At 54.1% G+C, this 13,735-nt stretch overlaps 7 non-coding genes across 7 annotated transcripts; 4 read left to right on the top strand and 3 right to left on the bottom strand.

Annotated features, from left to right (window-relative positions):
- Positions 1–168: 168 nt before the first annotated feature.
- Positions 169–287, top strand: LOC138229548 (5S ribosomal RNA). The gene has a single exon (XR_011185958.1). It is a non-coding gene; the product is annotated as a 5S ribosomal RNA (ribosomal RNA).
- Positions 288–923: 636 nt separating this feature from the next.
- Positions 924–1,087, bottom strand: LOC138229345 (U1 spliceosomal RNA). Its single transcript, XR_011185765.1, has one exon. It is a non-coding gene; the product is annotated as a U1 spliceosomal RNA (small nuclear RNA).
- A 1,807-nt stretch (positions 1,088–2,894) lies between these two features.
- Positions 2,895–3,013, top strand: LOC138229448 (5S ribosomal RNA). The gene has a single exon (XR_011185859.1). It is a non-coding gene; the product is annotated as a 5S ribosomal RNA (ribosomal RNA).
- A 636-nt stretch (positions 3,014–3,649) lies between these two features.
- LOC138229353 (U1 spliceosomal RNA) lies at positions 3,650–3,813 on the bottom strand. Its single transcript, XR_011185773.1, has one exon. It is a non-coding gene; the product is annotated as a U1 spliceosomal RNA (small nuclear RNA).
- A 1,604-nt stretch (positions 3,814–5,417) lies between these two features.
- On the top strand, positions 5,418–5,536 carry LOC138229459 (5S ribosomal RNA). The gene has a single exon (XR_011185870.1). It is a non-coding gene; the product is annotated as a 5S ribosomal RNA (ribosomal RNA).
- Positions 5,537–6,172: 636 nt separating this feature from the next.
- Positions 6,173–6,342, bottom strand: LOC138229419 (U1 spliceosomal RNA). The gene has a single exon (XR_011185836.1). It is a non-coding gene; the product is annotated as a U1 spliceosomal RNA (small nuclear RNA).
- A 6,940-nt stretch (positions 6,343–13,282) lies between these two features.
- On the top strand, positions 13,283–13,401 carry LOC138229617 (5S ribosomal RNA). Its single transcript, XR_011186027.1, has one exon. It is a non-coding gene; the product is annotated as a 5S ribosomal RNA (ribosomal RNA).
- Positions 13,402–13,735: the final 334 nt, after the last annotated feature.

The raw sequence follows: 13,735 nt of genomic DNA on the forward strand, positions 1-13,735 counted from the left end.
CGAGCCAACACAAGGGAGCGCATTCGCCAACATCCAGGCACGCAATGCGATTTGGAAAGCAGCTCCTTTCCAAAGAGTGGCACACGAACGATCCTTCAGTCCCGCTCGGGGGGCACGGAACCCCCGCCACACACAGCTTCAAGTAGCGAGTCAGGCGCCGGGGCTTTCGCTTATGGCCACACCACCCTGAACACGCCCGATCTCGTCTGATCTCGGAAGCTAAGCAGCGTCGGGCCTGGTTAGTACTTGGATGGGAGACTGCCTGGGAATACCAGGTGCTGTAAGCTTTTGCTCTCCCGGCCAGCAGGGGTCGCCGTTGGTGCCGTAGGCTTTGGGAGGAAAACCTGCAGGATGGAAAGGTGATCTATAGCCTCATCTCTAGAGATGTTTTGTTGCTGTGGCATGTGTGTGACCCATATTCAAAAAAAAAAACCCGTCTGTAAAACGAATATCGAAGCTGCCTCTAAATCTGCAAATGAAGATGAGTCGATAAACCACTCGTTTTTCGTATAACTAGACATATATTCATTTGTTACCGATTTCATTCATTGAGCACGGATACAATAGAGGTACAGCCATTCACTGTTTGACATGTCTGCACTGGTACAGAACCGAGCAATCAGAAAACGGGTGAAACTGTCTTTAGACTCAGCATACAGTACCGAGGCCCCCCATGACCAAATAAAGGCTAACCTCGATAATCAGCCTAAAGAACGCAGACTACAGCAAAACGACTGACTTTGAAAAGGGAATGAACGTCCGGAAGGAGTAGTGGAACTAGCTTGAGATGCTTCTCCGGACCCCTAACTAAAAGCCAGCGAGAACCAGCAGCGGCGTCCACTCCTGTCGAACCGGGATCCTTCCGCAGCCACGCAGCTCGTGGTGTCCTAACCCTCCCGTATCTGATTTTGGACCAAGCACATCAGGGGAGAGCGCGAACGCAGTCCCCCACTACCAGAAATTATGCAGTCGAGATTCCCACATTTGGGGAATTCGCAGGGGTCAGCACAGCCGAAGTGCAATGGCCGAGCCTCACCCTGGGTGAACCTCCTTCTTGATCAAGGTATCTCCCCTGCCAGGTAAGTATGAGTTAAACAGGCCCCTGCAAGCGGCCCGCACCCACAGCACAAATCGCGCGGCCTAGGCCACCTCCTCGCCCCGCACGCCACCGCCTCCTGCTGGGCCCACTCTTTCACACACTCACACGCCACACTAACACTCAAAAGTGTGGGCAAAACGAGAAAACGAGCGCGCCGTTTCCTACACATCTGCAGTCGCCGTTGCGCATTCGCAGCATGTCCCGGGATGCAATTCGGCCTCATTTGCATAACTCCAGACCGGCAGATCGCCACGCAAGCTCGCGACGTGCGCCTGCCACACACCGAACAAACCTTTTCAGCAATTTCCAAAAAACGGGCCTGCTCGCCTGCCCACAAGGCTCCGTCTCTTACCTGCTCTCCAGAGCCTGCTGCCTTCTGTGCTTTTCTCTCGGCACCGCTGCAGCGCACACAACTCCTGCAGCAGGAGGGGGGGAGAAAGTTCCCGCGCTCCGCCGCAGGGAAGGCTCGCTCCGTGCGCACACGTCCTTTCGATGCCAGTCCAACAAGTGCTCCGCATTAGCTGCGTCGGGGCTCCGGCGTGTCGCACCTCACCTCACCTCGCACTGCCCCCTCCTTGAATGTCTGCCGCTGGGCATGCCCCGCTCTCCTCCGCCTTATCTTATCGCGTGTGAGCACCGACAATGGCCACAATGCCGGGGAATGGCACCTGTAAAGTGTTAATTGGGGCACAGGAACAGCCCGTCTCGTCTCGGGGGGGCCGGCTTCAGAGACAATACAGCAAACACAGCGGGGCGGGGGAAGAAGACGACACCACACATGCGGGTACATTCAGCTCCGGCGGGAACGAGACATTTGTCGGTCTTTTCAAGTGCCGAGAGCCGAGCAATCCTTCACTTGTATCGTTTCTCCCCGGTGACTAGATCTGGCCCTGCGACTCTCGACTGGGCTCACCCCCGGGGCAGCCCAGCAGGTGTGAGCCTGGCCGGCACCCGGATGGGAGATTCCACCCCGGAAAAGCTCCGGTTGCTGCTGCTCCTGCAAGAGGTGTGACTGGGACCAGTAGGGAGCGCTCACCCTGCGGGCTGTGTGGCTCTCTTACGCCCCAGCCTCCTGATGGCGACACTCTGCTGCACAAACAGGCGCCGTCCTTCGGGGGAGGCGTCAAACCGAGGTTCCGACCCTCCTTGGCCATTAGGAAACCCCAGGGCGTCTCTCAAAAAGAGACGCCGGGGGTGTCCCTCTGGTGTTAGTGCTCCCCTTTACCCATCAGTCGGGGTCTCCTCCTAATCCCCGTCTCACCTGTAATAATCAATGACGAGGCCCCCCTGTCCGTGAGATTTAGTACTCGCGCAAGAGACCGGGGGCAGAGCGCGAACGCGGTCCCCCGCCCCCCACAAAGTGCGCGCTCCGGGTTCCCTCTCGGGGCCCTGCAACACAGCGGAAGGGCAGCGAGAAGGAGCCTCTTGCTCTGACGCCGCAAGGCCACAAGAGGGCAGAGGCGCCGCGCGCCCGGCCGACGTGTTGGACCGGTGCGCTTTACGTGCTGAAATAAACACGCGAAAGCCCCGAAATGTTTCCAGAGTGCTGTGCACTGGAGGTTTTTGTCTGGTGAAGACTTGCCTGGTGCTCCTCCGTGCAGATTGTTTGTCCTCCTCCAGTGCGGGACGAGCCAACACAAGGGAGCGCATTCGCCAACATCCAGGCACGCAATGCGATTTGGAAAGCAGCTCCTTTCCAAAGAGTGGCACACGAACGATCCTTCAGTCCCGCTCGGGGGGCACGGAACCCCCGCCACACACAGCTTCAAGTAGCGAGTCAGGCGCCGGGGCTTTTGCTTACGGCCACACCACCCTGAACACGCCCGATCTCGTCTGATCTCGGAAGCTAAGCAGCGTCGGGCCTGGTTAGTACTTGGATGGGAGACTGCCTGGGAATACCAGGTGCTGTAAGCTTTTGCTCTCCCGGCCAGCAGGGGTCGCCGTTGGTGCCGTAGGCTTTGGGAGGAAAACCTGCAGGATGGAAAGGTGATCTATAGCCTCATCTCTAGAGATGTTTTGTTGCTGTGGCATGTGTGTGACCCATATTCAAAAAAAAAAACCCGTCTGTAAAACGAATATCGAAGCTGCCTCTAAATCTGCAAATGAAGATGAGTCGATAAACCACTCGTTTTTCGTATAACTAGACATATATTCATTTGTTACCGATTTCATTCATTGAGCACGGATACAATAGAGGTACAGCCATTCACTGTTTGACATGTCTGCACTGGTACAGAACCGAGCAATCAGAAAACGGGTGAAACTGTCTTTAGACTCAGCATACAGTACCGAGGCCCCCCATGACCAAATAAAGGCTAACCTCGATAATCAGCCTAAAGAACGCAGACTACAGCAAAACGACTGACTTTGAAAAGGGAATGAACGTCCGGAAGGAGTAGTGGAACTAGCTTGAGATGCTTCTCCGGACCCCTAACTAAAAGCCAGCGAGAACCAGCAGCGGCGTCCACTCCTGTCGAACCGGGATCCTTCCGCAGCCACGCAGCTCGTGGTGTCCTAACCCTCCCGTATCTGATTTTGGACCAAGCACATCAGGGGAGAGCGCGAACGCAGTCCCCCACTACCAGAAATTATGCAGTCGAGATTCCCACATTTGGGGAATTCGCAGGGGTCAGCACAGCCGGAGTGCAATGGCCGAGCCTCACCCTGGGTGAACCTCCTTCTTGATCAAGGTATCTCCCCTGCCAGGTAAGTATGAGTTAAACAGGCCCCTGCAAGCGGCCCGCACCCACAGCACAAATCGCGCAGCCTAGGCCACGCAAGCTCGCGACGTGCGCCTGCCACACACCGAACAAACCTTTTCAGCAATTTCCAAAAAACGGGCCTGCTCGCCTGCCCACAAGGCTCCGTCTCTTACCTGCTCTCCAGAGCCTGCTGCCTTCTGTGCTTTTCTCTCGGCACCGCTGCAGCGCACACAACTCCTGCAGCGGGAGGGGGGGAGAAAGTTCCCGCGCTCCGCCGCAGGGAAGGCTCGCTCCGTGCGCACACGTCCTTTCGATGCCAGTCCAACAAGTGCTCCGCATTAGCTGTGTCGGGGCTCCGGCGTGTCGCACCTCACCTCACCTCGCACTGCCCCCTCCTTGAATGTCTGCCGCTGGGCATGCCCCGCTCTCCTCCGCCTTATCTTATCGCGTGTGAGCACCGACAATGGCCACAATGCCGGGGAATGGCACCTGTAAAGTGTTAATTGGGGCACAGGAACAGCCCGTCTCGTCTCGGGGGGGCCGGCTTCAGAGACAATACAGCAAACACAGCGGGGCGGGGGAAGAAGACGACACCACACATGCGGGTACATTCAGCTCCGGTGGGAACGAGACATTTGTCGGTCTTTTCAAGTGCCGAGAGCCGAGCAATCCTTCACTTGTATCGTTTCTCCCCGGTGACTAGATCTGGCCCTGCGACTCTCGACTGGGCTCACCCCCGGGGCAGCCCAGCAGGTGTGAGCCTGGCCGGCACCCGGATGGGAGATTCCACCCCGGAAAAGCTCCGGTTGCTGCTGCTCCTGCAAGAGGTGTGACTGGGACCAGTAGGGAGCGCTCACCCTGCGGGCTGTGTGGCTCTCTTACGCCCCAGCCTCCTGATGGCGACACTCTGCTGCACAAACAGGCGCCGTCCTTCGGGGGAGGCGTCAAACCGAGGTCCCGACCCTCCTTGGCCATTAGGAAACCCCAGGGCGTCTCTCAAAAAGAGACGCCGGGGGTGTCCCTCTGGTGTTAGTGCTCCACTTTACCCATCAGTCGGGGTCTCCTCCTAATCCCCGTCTCACCTGTAACAATCAATGACGAGGCCCCCCTGTCCGTGAGATTTAGTACTCGCGCAAGAGACCGGGGGCAGAGCGCGAACGCGGTCCCCCGCCCCCCACAAAGTGCGCGCTCCGGGTTCCCTCTCGGGGCCCTGCAACACAGCGGAAGGGCAGCGAGAAGGAGCCTCTTGCTCTGACGCTGCAAGGCCACAAGAGGGCGGAGGCGCCGCGCGCCCGGCCGACGTGTTGGACCGGTGCGCTTTACGTGCTGAAATAAACACGCGAAAGCCCCGAAATGTTTCCAGAGTGCTGTGCACTGGAGGTTTTTGTCTGGTGAAGACTTGCCTGGTGCTCCTCCGTGCAGATTGTTTGTCCTCCTCCAGTGTGGGACGAGCCAACACAAGGGAGCGCATTCGCCAACATCCAGGCACGCAATGCGATTTGGAAAGCAGCTCCTTTCCAAAGAGTTGCACACGAACGATCCTTCAGTCCCGCTCGGGGGGCACGGAACCCCCGCCACACACAGCTTCAAGTAGCGAGTCAGGCGCCGGGGCTTTCGCTTACGGCCACACCACCCTGAACACGCCCGATCTCGTCTGATCTCGGAAGCTAAGCAGCGTCGGGCCTGGTTAGTACTTGGATGGGAGACTGCCTGGGAATACCAGGTGCTGTAAGCTTTTGCTCTCCCGGCCAGCAGGGGTCGCCGTTGGTGCCGTAGGCTTTGGGAGGAAAACCTGCAGGATGGAAAGGTGATCTATAGCCTCATCTCTAGAGATGTTTTGTTGCTGTGGCATGTGTGTGACCCATATTCAAAAAAAAAAACCCGTCTGTAAAACGAATATCGAAGCTGCCTCTAAATCTGCAAATGAAGATGAGTCGATAAACCACTCGTTTTTCGTATAACTAGACATATATTCATTTGTTACCGATTTCATTCATTGAGCACGGATACAATAGAGGTACAGCCATTCACTGTTTGACATGTCTGCACTGGTACAGAACCGAGCAATCAGAAAATGGGTGAAACTGTCTTTAGACTCAGCATACAGTACCGAGGCCCCCCATGACCAAATAAAGGCTAACCTCGATAATCAGCCTAAAGAACGCAGACTACAGCAAAACGACTGACTTTGAAAAGGGAATGAACGTCCGGAAGGAGTAGTGGAACTAGCTTGAGATGCTTCTCCGGACCCCTAACTAAAAGCCAGCGAGAACCAGCAGCGGGGTCCACTCCTGTCGAACCGGGATCCTTCCGCAGCCACGCAGCTCGTGGTGTCCTAACCCTCCCGTATCTGATTTTGGACCAAGCACATCAGGGGAGAGCGCGAACGCAGTCCCCCACTACCAGAAATTATGCAGTCGAGATTCCCACATTTGGGGAATTCGCAGGGGTCAGCACAGCCGGAGTGCAATGGCCGAGCCTCGCCCTGGGTGAACCGATTTCGATTTTTAAGAACTTTATTTTCTTTTCACAAAAAAATACAGGAAATCACAAATCAGAAAGCTTTACATTAATATACATACTTAAAACAGTATATATGATCACATCTCATTACATTTTGACACGGTAACAGTTACATAGCAACAATTTACTTTTTTTCTGGTGCAAATCACATTCTTTATTTAAACATGATAATGTTTTTCACAGTTTCTTGAGATACTGTCCAATTCCCTCTATTTCCCACAGATTTTCTGCTTCCTCCCTCCCTTCTCTCCACAGATCTCTGAGGTAATAGTTCTCTCGGGTGATGAACAGGGCCAGGCTACCTGCTGCCTTGACTGGGACCTCGATGCCTTTGAACAGCCCCATGTTCCTCACTCTCCACAGGGCGTCTTTCCCACTGTTCACCACGGCCCAGATCCTGTCAAACACGTCAGGAGGAAGTTTGACAGGAGAGATGCCGTATATGATGAAAGCAGCGGTCAGGGTAAATTGGGGCGAGAGAGCCTGCAACCAATCTTCAAACTGTGCCCAGAAGGCCTTAGCAAAAAAGCAGGACCACAGGAGATGGGTCACAGTCTCCTCCTCGCCGCAGCCCACCCTAACGCAGCGAGGGCTGGGGGTGAGGCCCCTACGGTACAAGAAAGTTCGTACCGGTAAGCACTGGTGGACGACACTCCAGGCTAAATCTCTGTGAATGTTGCACAGAAATTTAGAGGATGTGTGTTTCCACACCTTCCTTGTTTGGGCTGATGTTAAAATGCCCACAGGGGTCTGCCTATTGTTCTGGGGTGCTACGAAATCTTCCAGTTTTTGGACGCTGACATCTCGGAGGGGAATATGGCCAATTGGGTGAGATCTTAGAAAACTTTTAACTGTCCCATAAATTGCAGGGCATGTGTCAGAGAGTGGGACGTCCAGCTTGGGTCTGACACCCCACACTCTGAACACCTCCCTACCTACCCAGAGCCTGGAAAAATAAGTCCAGGTACGCGCTGCAGGTGCTGTTGCAAAGCCTCTCAGCACAGAGGCCAGGAAAATGCACAGCAGCTTCGTAGCAATATCTGGGACAGACTTCCCCCCTGAGGGTAGCGGCCTGTACATTATTTCCCTTCTGAGTCTTTCCTGCTTCCCACCCCATAGAAATTGAAACATCAATCTCCTCAGCACCGCCGCAACACGGTGTGGGATTGGGAAGGTAGAAGCCAGAAAATTCAAGACAGGCAAGAGCTCGGCTTTGATGACCAGCACCTTCCCTGTCATGGTGAGGTCTCGGTCCTTCCATTGCATCAGTTTTTTGTTTAAGATTGGCAATTTGTTCTGCCAATTTACTGTTCCCATCTCTTCTCCAAAATACACCCCCAGGACCTTAATTCTCTTCTCTTGCAGCCTGAGATCATGTCCTTCTTTTGGCTCCCTCCAGTTCTGATAAAAAATCTCACTCTTAGATGTGTTAATTTTTGCAGAGGAAGCCAAAGAGAACCGATCACAGCACTGCAGAGCTCTGCTAATTGAGGCATTGTCAGAGAGGAGCAGGGTGACGTCATCCATGTATAGAGACGTCTTTACCTCTCCTCCCCCACTTCCAGGCACTGGTATCCCATTAATGGCCTGATCCTGGCGCAAGGCACAGGCTAAGGGCTCCATAGCCAAAACGAATAACAAGGGGGATAATGGGCAGCCCTGCCTCACCCCTGAACAGACTTCAAAGGTGCGTGATCTATTGCCATTAACCATGACTCTGCTGTTGCTACCTGTGTACAGCAGGTTAATCCACTTTCTCATGATGGGGCCAAACTTCATGTGCTCAAGTACCGATGTTAAGTACTGCCGGTTTAGGCGGTCAAAGGCCTTTTCTAGGTCTACACCTAAAATGCACAGAGGGAGGGAGCGATCCTCAGAGTACAGACAGACATCCCTCAACAAGGCCAGGTTGTCACTCATCAGGCGTCCTGCTATCCCACAAGTCTGTTCTTTCCCTACCAGTGAGGCCACTACATTTTGTAGGCGCAGGAAAAGGGCTTTGGACAGGATCTTAGTGTCCACGCCTAACAGGCTGAGGGGTCTCCAGTTCTTTATGTCATTTTTTGCTCCTTTCTTAAACAAGAGAGAGATAGTGCCTTCTCTTAAGGAGTCAGGCAGCAATTCTGTCTTGTAGCTTTCCTCGAATAGGAGCAGTAGCGGATCCTGAAGCAGATCCCAAAAGGTGCAATAAAATTCTTTAGGGAGCCCGTCAGCACCCGGAGTTTTCCCCTTCTGTAAGCTCTCCATAGCCTGTCTCAGCTCTTCTACTGTCAAATCCCTCTCAAGTACTTCCCTATCTTCTTCACTCAAAATGTTTTCTAGCTTTGAGGTAAAAAAATGAATATCTTCATCCTTTACCTCTGTAGAGCTGTACAGTCTTGAGTAGAAGGCCTCGGTGCAGGAGAGGATAGCACTCGGCTCTGTTCTCTCTCGTCCCTCCTCATCAACTACACTTTCCATGACAGTCTTGGAGCCTACCACTTTCCTGAAAAAGAAGCGAGTACACTTCTCATTTTCTTCCAAGAACTGCACTCTGCTTCTTAACAGCACTCCTCGACTACTTTCTTCGGCTATGCTCCGGATGTCCTTTTTTAAAAGGGCGATATCCTCGAGCACATCGAAGCCACTGTGCAGCATCGTGTAGAGACGCTGCAGCTGCCTCTGTTTCCTGGCTAGCACTCCTCTCCGTCTGGCAGCAGCCTTCCTTCCCTCAGCCATGAAAAAGGCCTTTGTCCTCACCTTCACCTCCTCCCACCACTCTCCTACTGACCCGTACAGACACTGCAAGGACAGCCACTGTGATAGTTTCTCCTTGTAGCGGGATACTACCCCCTCGTTCTCTAGCAGCTTTGTGTTGAGTTTCCAGAGGCCTGGGCCAAAGACAGTCCCGCCCTGGAGTTCCACTCTACACCCTAAAGCCTGATGATCTGAGAAGAAGACAGGCTGAAGAGTGACCCCAACAACTTTCACTCTCTCTGAGACAAAGCAATAGTCAATTCTGGAGCTGCTATTCCTCCCTGACCATGTATATCCTGCTGTTGTGGGATATATACATCTATATGTGTCTGAGAGTTTAAAGTCTTGAACTAAGTTTTGCAGGGCCAGTGAGCTGGAATCCAATTTTATCGGCGAGCTAGACTGCCTGTCTGTGTGCTCTAAGATACAATTAAAATCCCCTCCCACTATCACGTCTGTGCTGCATAACAATAGGGGGGAGAGTGCCTTGAGTAGCTCCACCCTTCCTCCTACATCAGTAGGGCAATACACATTGATTAGCCGCAGGTTAACGGTCCCCCATTCCACATCCACACACAGCAACCTGCCATCTATGACCCTCTGAATACTTTTCAATTTGAATGCCCATCCTTTGAAAAGAATGGCCACGCCAGAGGCTCTGTTGTTATTGTCCCCTGACCAAACAGAAGGCCCTTTATCCCACCTATCTTCAAAACTTTTATACCTCTCTTGATAGGCTAAAGCACACTCCTGCAACATCAACACATCTCCCTCTCTCTGCTGGAGGTAATCAAAGACAGACTGGCATTTAACTCTGTCATTGATACCTCTTGTGTTAAGAGAAATTATGTTAAGAGCCATATTACATAAGAAAGTGGAACCAGTCTTTACAAAACACATTTCTCTTCGGTCTCACCTGTTACCTTTTTCTTTTTCTTTTTCTTCTTACCAATTTCCTGCCAGCCATCCTCTGAATGAGCCTTCATCAGGGTGGCAGCAGTAAAAGCGTTCACAGAGTCCATTTCAAGGAAGGGGGTAGAGGGAGGGGTGGAGAGGTTCCAGCTGTCCCCATCGCCATGCTCTCCTTCCTCCTCGCTCGGGGAGAAAACAGAGTCATTTTTTCTTTTCCTCAAGTCCAGCTCCTGGGAGCACTGAGGGGAAAGGGGTGCAGCCGATGCACCAGTCTCCTCTTCCCCCTCACCCACCAGCTGCTGCAGATCCTCCGTGATGGACTGGATGGAGGAGAGGAGGGCATCTGTAGCACTTGCAGAGTCTGAGAAAAGCAGCTCCGCTGAATCCTGGGTATCCTCGCTGGACCCGCTCCACCGGGGGGCCCCACACTGGCCCTCGTTCTGAGGAGCAGGAGTGGGGGAGGGGTCCTCGCTGTTCTCGGGGGTTTTCAAACCCTCGTGCTTGTCTGGTGCAGTCTGCGGTTGTGGGGGCGTAGTGGATTTCTCTTCCACCAGCCCCGGAGCCACAGCAGGACTGATCCTGGCTGGAGGCTGAGAGTCTTTGTCCAACAAGGGTTCTTTGTTTGACTTGTTGTTTGCTTTGGATTTTCGGGCCGGTTTGGCTGAAACAAGCACTGCCTCATCCTTTCTCATTTTGAGTTTATTGGCGTAGGCGTGAGGGCAGTTCTTAAAAACGTGTCCTTCCGAGCCACATAAATTGCACTTTGGCAGCATTGAACAGTCAGAGGCTAAATGTCCCTGTTTGCCACAGGTCTTGCAGCATTTCACAGTGCAGGACGATGCCAGGTGTCCCACAGCACCACAGCGCCGACACACCTTTGGTTGTCCCACATAAAACACATAGCCATTGCAGGCGCCCAGCCGGATTGTAGAGGGCAGGTGCCTTAAGCCTCCATTTACGCTGTCCGGTAGCAAGCGAACCTCGAATTTCCTTGCTCCTGTTTTTATACCATCAACATCTCTAACCTCAGTTCCATGGTGGACGGTGCAGTACTGGTTAAGCCAGGTGTGAATGTCCTCCGTCTTTGCCAGTTCCGAGAACATAACAACATGCACCGTTTTCCTCTCTCTCTGTGTCAGAGGCTGCAAGTTGATCTTCTCAAGTGCAGGAACTTTGCCTCTTTTTGCCTCAAACACATCCACGCATTGTTCAAACAGAGGATAGGTAGCAAATACAACCTCAAATGCTTTCTGACCTGGGAGAGCGAAGATGAAATCCAAGTGCCGAGGTTCAAAGCCAAGTTCCTTCTGTAACACTTTTCTGCTGAACTGCATACGATCCATGAAGAGATCATCCAAAAGCTCAAAACGTACAGCATTCTTACGGGATCCAAAGGTTGCCATTTCAAAAACTGCAAATCGAAAGCTGCTTCCAACAAAAGAAAAACAATCCAACTACTCCACCTACAGGCTGATCAAGGTATCTCCCCTGCCAGGTAAGTATGAGTTAAACAGGCCCCTGCAAGCGGCCCGCACCCACAGCACAAATCGCGCAACCTAGGCCACCTCCTCGCCCCGCACGCCACCGCCTCCTGCTGGGCCCACTCTTTCACACACTCACACGCCACACTAACACTCAAAAGTGTGGGCAAAACGAGAAAACGAGCGCGCCGTTTCCTACACATCTGCAGTCGCCGTTGCGCATTCGCAGCATGTCCCGGGATGCAATTCGGCCTCATTTGCATAACTCCAGACCGGCAGATCGCCACGCAAGCTCGCGACGTGCGCCTGCCACACACCGAACAAACCTTTTCAGCAATTTCCAAAAAACGGGCCTGCTCGCCTGCCCACAAGGCTCCGTCTCTTACCTGCTCTCCAGAGCCTGCTGCCTTCTGTGCTTTTCTCTCGGCACAGCTGCAGCGCACACAACTCCTGCAGCGGGAGGGGGGGAGAAAGTTCCCGCGCTCCGCCGCAGGGAAGGCTCGCTCCGTGCGCACACGTCCTTTCGATGCCAGTCCAACAAGTGCTCCGCATTAGCTGCGTCGGGGCTCCGGCGTGTCGGACCTCACCTCACCTCGCACTGCCCCCTCCTTGAATGTCTGCCGCTGGGCATGCCCCGCTCTCCTCCGCCTTATCTTATCGCGTGTGAGCACCGACAATGGCCACAATGCCGGGGAATGGCACCTGTAAAGTGTTAATTGGGGCACAGGAACAGCCCGCCTCGTCTCGGGGGGGCCGGCTTCAGAGACAATACAGCAAACACAGCGGGGCGGGGGAAGAAGACGACACCACACATGCGGGTACATTCAGCTCCGGCGGGAACGAGACATTTGTCGGTCTTTTCAAGTGCCGAGAGCCGAGCAATCCTTCACTTGTATCGTTTCTCCCCGGTGACTAGATCTGGCCCTGCGACTCTCGACTGGGCTCACCCCCGGGGCAGCCCAGCAGGTGTGAGCCTGGCCGGCACCCGGATGGGAGATTCCACCCCGGAAAAGCTCCGGTTGCTGCTGCTCCTGCAAGAGGTGTGACTGGGACCAGTAGGGAGCGCTCACCCTGCGGGCTGTGTGGCTCTCTTACGCCCCAGCCTCCTGATGGCGACACTCTGCTGCACAAACAGGCGCCGTCCTTCGGGGGAGGCGTCAAACCGAGGTCCCGACCCTCCTTGGCCATTAGGAAACCCCAGGGCGTCTCTCAAAAAGAGACGCCGGGGGTGTCCCTCTGGTGTTAGTGCTCCCCTTTACACATCAGTCGGGGTCTCCTCCTAATCCCCGTCTCACCTGTAACAATCAATGACGAGGCCCCCCTGTCCGTGAGATTTAGTACTCGCGCAAGAGACCGGGGGCAGAGCGCGAACGCGGTCCCCCGCCCCCCACAAAGTGCGCGCTCCGGGTTCCCTCTCGGGGCCCTGCAACACAGCGGAAGGGCAGCGAGAAGGAGCCTCTTGCTCTGACGCCGCAAGGCCACAAGAGAGCGGAGGCGCCGCGCGCCCGGCCGACGTGTTGGACCGGTGCGCTTTACGTGCTGAAATAAACACGCGAAAGCCCCGAAATGTTTCCAGAGTGCTGTGCACTGGAGGTTTTTGTCTGGTGAAGACTTGCCTGGTGCTCCTCCGTGCAGATTGTTTGTCCTCCTCCAGTGCGGGACGAGCCAACACAAGGGAGCGCATTCGCCAACATCCAGGCACGCAATGCGATTTGGAAAGCAGCTCCTTTCCAAAGAGTTGCACACGAACGATCCTTCAGTCCCGCTCGGGGGGCACGGAACCCCCGCCACACACAGCTTCAAGTAGCGAGTCAGGCGCTGGGGCTTTCGCTTATGGCCACACCACCCTGAACACGCCCGATCTCGTCTGATCTTGGAAGCTAAGCAGCGTCGGGCCTGGTTAGTACTTGGATGGGAGACTGCCTGGGAATACCAGGTGCTGTAAGCTTTTGCTCTCCCGGCCAGCAGGGGTCGCCGTTGGTGCCGTAGGCTTTGGGAGGAAAACCTGCAGGATGGAAAGGTGATCTATAGCCTCATCTCTAGAGATGTTTTGTTGCTGTGGCATGTGTGTGACCCATATTCAAAAAAAAAAACCCGTCTGTAAAACGAATATCGAAGCTGCCTCTAAATCTGCAAATGAAGATGAGTCGATAAACCACTCGTTTTTCGTATAACTAGACATATATTCATTTGTTACCGATTTCATTCATTGAGCACGGATACAATAGAGGTACAGCCATTCACTGTTTGACATGTCTGCACTGGTACAGAACCGAGCAATC

The sequence above is a fragment of the Lepisosteus oculatus genome, unplaced genomic scaffold (genome assembly GCF_040954835.1).
Source record: "Lepisosteus oculatus isolate fLepOcu1 unplaced genomic scaffold, fLepOcu1.hap2 HAP2_SCAFFOLD_45, whole genome shotgun sequence".
Lineage (NCBI taxonomy): Eukaryota > Metazoa > Chordata > Actinopteri > Semionotiformes > Lepisosteidae > Lepisosteus > Lepisosteus oculatus.